Source organism: Octopus bimaculoides, chromosome 3, assembly GCF_001194135.2.
Source record: "Octopus bimaculoides isolate UCB-OBI-ISO-001 chromosome 3, ASM119413v2, whole genome shotgun sequence".
NCBI lineage: Eukaryota > Metazoa > Mollusca > Cephalopoda > Octopoda > Octopodidae > Octopus > Octopus bimaculoides.
This window is the reverse complement of record NC_068983.1, coordinates 61,795,488-61,800,943: the sequence shown is the minus strand read 5'-3', so window position 1 is coordinate 61,800,943 and position 5,456 is coordinate 61,795,488.

The following is a 5,456-nucleotide window of genomic DNA, read 5'->3' as shown; positions in this document are numbered from 1 at the left end:
TATATATTATTATTATTATTACTACTACTACTACTACTACTACTACTACTACTACTACTACTACTACTACTACTACTACTATTATTATTATTATTATTATTATTGTTGTTGTTGTTGTTATTGTTGTTATTATTTTTTTTTCTTTATCACAGGTTTTGTTGGAGCTCCTGGAATCTTGCATGCATAACGTGCTTACTACCTGCACTCCACGATACCATGCTATTCGTTCTTTTCAGCTATTTAATACTTTCTTGATTATTCTGACCGTGTCAAGGAGGCAAAACCTTTTAACAGTTATACTGGAGACTCTAGTCCAATTTCATTTAAATTCTTCTTGATGACTTCTGATACTGTTCCCAAGGACCCAACAATAATTGGCACTGTTTTCACCTTCTTCATTTTCGATAGCCTGGTTATTTGGTACTTAAGAGGGTTGTCTTTATCTTTTCGCCTTCATTCTTGATATTCGTGGGTCAAAGGGGTATGCAACGTCAACTATTTAACATATGTGGGGCACCTTGTCCACCACCACTAGGTCTGGTCTGTTATGCTCTGCTTGGATTGAGAAATCCCAGAGGATTTTGCTAGTCTCCGACTCCGCCACTCTCTGCGGTTTGTGCTCATACCACGTCTCGCCTCTCTCTAGCTCCCACTGTTCGTACAGTTTCAGTGTAGCACTTTCACTACATGGTCATGTTGCCAACACTTGTAGTGGTTTTGGGCAAATCTAGGGCATTCTAAGATTACAACCCCTTTTGCTATCATTATAGGGCACCTATGTCAACAGGTATTGCTTTAGTCTTGAGGTTCTAAATTTTGCCAATTTCTATTTCAAGATTTTTATATTTACTCAATTTTTGGTAGGTCTTGACAGATACATTTATGTCGATTGGGACAGTCATATCAATGAGGAGGCTTGATTTTTGTCTGAAGTGTTTCAGTATAATGTCTGGCCTATACGATGTCAGCTGTTCACTACCAGTCAACAAGGTTACACCCCTTATTTTACGAGTACCATCCGGACTATTGGAGCGGTTCCAAGCAGTGCTGTTTTCTGCAAGTGCTCCACCCTTATTGCAGCCACTATTTGTTCCTTGTATTTCTCAAGGTTTTTACTCACTGTTCCCAGGGCTCCGACATTTATTGGTACTACTACCACCTTTTTCAGCGACCACAACTGCTTAACCTCGCAAGCTAACCTGTCATATCTATTGACTTTTCTTACTTCCTTATCGCATACCTTGTTGTCAGCTGGGCATGCTATTTTCTATTATTCAGCATCGTTTGCTTTCTTTCTCTATTAACAATATGTCTGGTTTCCTATTCTCCATCTCATGGTCGCACTGTATCATAAAATCAAATAAGATCTTTACATTATCATTATCGACGATGCGTCCGGGTTTATGTTCGTACTACTTTTTTGACTCTGTCAAGTTCATATTTGTTGTAAAGTGTCCAATGCACAATCCTTACTATATTGTCATGACATCTCTTGTATTCTTTCTGGACTAGTGGCGTAAATTGATTGGTAATATGCAATACAGTTTCACTATTTTCCCCACAAATTCTGCACTTATCACTTTCTGATGTGTTGTCTATTCTGTATTTGATGCAATTTGTTCTTAGCGCTTGCTCTTGGGCAGTACAGATTAGCACCTCCACTTCCAGCTTTCTGGTTTTAAATAAGTTTTAGTCATCCATAGCCATCTTGTTTCTCTATCTTATCTTCAATATCCCTATGAAATTGTCCATGCATTCCTTTCTTTATCCACCTATTTTCTGTTTCATTCATTCAGTAGAGCTTGTACAATGCTTTATCTTTGTAATCTTCCATCCTACACAAACCAGACCTTCTTACTTTCAATAAAAGTGATTCTGTGGCATTTTTTTACATAGAATGATATGTTGTTTTCTTCTGCTCTAATGCTATATTTGCATAAAATCAGTGCTCTTCTCCCTCTTTGTCTTGGTACATACAAGCTGTCTGTGTCACTTTTTGGGTGGAATATCCCATATCTAATCAGCAACTTCCTTGTCGTTCTATCTAAGTTGTTTAGTTCGTCTACTCTCAATATGATTACCTATGCTCCATATCTAAATAGCCCAATCTTATTCCGGCTATTTAATTTCGACTTAAGGATCAGTCTCAGTCTGTGCAAGTACTCCACCTTAAAATTTTCTATCATTTCTTTCACCAACAATTTATCCCTTTCCAATATCCCCAAGTACTCATAGCCCGTCTCTTCTATCTGCTTCATAACCTCCTCCGACGGTATCGCTATCCCGTCCATACATATAATTTTGCCTTTCTTCAAGACTAACACACCACGCCTTTTCAGTCCGAACTCCATTCTAATATCAGCATTGAAAGTAGACACCGTATCAACGAGGGAACTGATTTGGGATTCATGTTTGAGGTCATCCATGAATAACAAGTAGTTAACATTTTGTTGGCGGCTTTTGAATACATACTCAGCCTTTGCTTTCCTCAGAATCAGTGTTAGTGGTATCATGCACAGTACAAAGATTAGTGGAGACAGGCAGTCCCACTGGAAAGTGACCTTCCTGATTTCTATTGTCCCTAAACTTCTACCGTATGTTGTCACTTCTGTCCTCCACTCCGCCATATTTTTTCCAAGCAATCGCTCAACATTCGATGCAATACCAAATAGGTTCATACATTCCATAATCTAAGAAAGTAGGATCATATCGTACGCCTTACGATAATCGATCCATGACATGGCTAAGTTACTTTTACTCCTCTTGCAGTCTCTAAGTACAGTTTTCTCTATCAGAAGTTGATCCTTGGTACCTCTGCACTTACGTTTGCAACCCTTCTGCTCATGTGACACGACTCCATTTTTTTCAATGTTTCCGCCAACTTACTCCGTGTTTTCTCCCTTCAATTTCTATTGTTTCAAGTTTTCATAATTGTTGATCTTACAGTATATGACATAAAAATGTGTTAAGCCAAGCACTTGAATTTCCTTCTTGTTATTCAAAGGTATCTTACTCAATTATTCTTCAACAGATGTCCTGCCTCCGTGACTTAACTTCTCCTTAATTGTTAACCGAATAAAAGTTACATTAATTTGAATAAATTATTTTTACGGGTCTCAAAAGACCATTGGAATCGCTCTTCTTTCTCAAAATAAATTAAACTAAATTTTTTATTACTCGCTAACACTATTTGTAGTCTTAAAAAATAAAACGGGCTAAGGTAATTTTCCTTTAGCATGTAAATGAAATTTTTGAAAATCATTCTTAATATCTTGAAATTATTCTTGTTTTTCTTTGAAAGTCATTAAAACTTAGACTTAGGATTATGTTTAAGAGGGTGGGTTCATTTGATTGAAAGTCTTATTGCATACGGCTTATATTTATGCTATTCTTGAGTTATTTAGATAGCTTCTTTTAATGTTTTGTTATTAATATATGAAAAACCCATCGAAAATGAAAGAATAGAAGTAGGCTTTGACTGAAATCTGTAATGAACTCAACGATTCATAATGTCATAAATTAATCCGGTTTCCATCGGGCATAAATGTTTAAGAGTTCAACACTCCCACCTTAACCTGTTGTGAGTTAACTTTCCATTTATTGCTGATGAGTGAACTGGAGCAACGTGAAATTAAATGTTTTGCTTAATAGCACAATGTCACAGTTGGGTAATTGAAACTATAACTTTATGAGTGCAACACCGTAAACACAAGGTCTTGTGCATTTATAAAAAGAAAAGAAAGAAAATGTAAAGGATAAAATGACACTCCCCATTCTCAATCTTCTCAAGTGGGATATACTATAAGCTGCAATAATATCCATTATTTTCTGAGGCATTATACAAAATACATACCCTGGCAACATAGCATTAGGTCGCTTCCTTTCCTCCTCGGAATAAAAAACATAGGTAAAGTGAAATACTATATGTGTTGTGTCGTAAGTAAATAACATTTTATACAGATATAAATACTGCTTCAATTTTGTAGCCCCGATGTGCAGCTGGATACATAATGCTTATATTTTATGTTACATAGACTATACAGCCTCATAAACACAACAACGAAAGAGAATAAAGACACTGAAAGGACTAAACAACAATTTATAGTTGCAGAAAAACGATCATATAGAAATCTCACGCTTTCGGTGTAAATCAAATGTCTAACGTTTGGTTTAAATCAATATTATATAATGGATATTTAAATGTGAAGATGTTCAAATATATAGTAACGTCAGAGATATATGATACTTGATAAAATTATACTTTAGTTCTCTGAATTGATGTGTTTTTTTTTTTTTAGGAAGAAGCATTTCCTTTCAACTTATCAACCAATTAAATGTGTTGTAACGGAAACGAAATGAAATCAAAGAACATAAAATTAATTGCAAAAATACAATAGAACAACGAGTCAAGTGAAAATGACAATGGAAGCAAATGTGTGAAGAATAAAAATGAGAAAAAAGATATTACACAAATGAATAATGTGATAAATTCGTGTGGCAGGTTGAATTTACTAGTAACAAAAAATCTAGAAATAATAGAACTTGAAATATTAAATTGAATTCACACACGCACACTCATACACACATACACACATACCATACGCACACAGAGACAGTCGTAGTACATACATACATACATACATACATACATACATACATACATACATACATACATACCTGCATGCATACATACATATAGACATGATGAAATGTTGATATGTACTGAAATCGGTTATAGATTAGTGTGGAAGTTATAACCAAACAAGTGGTGCATCAGTAAAGTATATTGTTTGAAACCTCACTATTTCTTTTATAGTATTATCTGGTACGAAGTCTTCAGTTTCTTCTTCAGCAATCAATATTTATTTTCTCGAATTCAGTACATATTAAACATGTACTCTTGCGTCATTTTATCCATACACTGCGACTTAATATCGGTTTAATTCCTCCTTAATTGGGTTTTGCTTTTCTTGAATCAAATAGTCCTGGCCTCTCACTGAGGGACAAGGCAACAGATTTATTGGCGATAGAAATGAGATTAGAAAATATTAGTAACCTAATATCTTAAGGCGTTTGAATCGCAAGTGAATCGACATCAAATATCAGAATTAAAGATATGACATAAAACACGCTTTCTATCGTTCAGTCTAATATACTTATTGTCATTTAGGATGGATACCATTCTTTTAGGTTTGGTAAAAGCTGGAATTTGCGATGTTCATGTATTTCCCCAGGATTTTAGCAGAGTTATTGATTTGGATCTTTTTGGTTTGACGGACAACACTTGTTTTCTTAACGAAACACTTTCAAACTTGGGATACTGGTAGAATATGTCATATAAAACATCTTTTTCTCTTAGCCTTCTTAACAAAAATTAGTTCTTAATAAGTTATTTCATGTTAAAGTTGTCGTATTTCTGTAATTTCAACCAATCACTGACGTCTATTCAGCTGAAT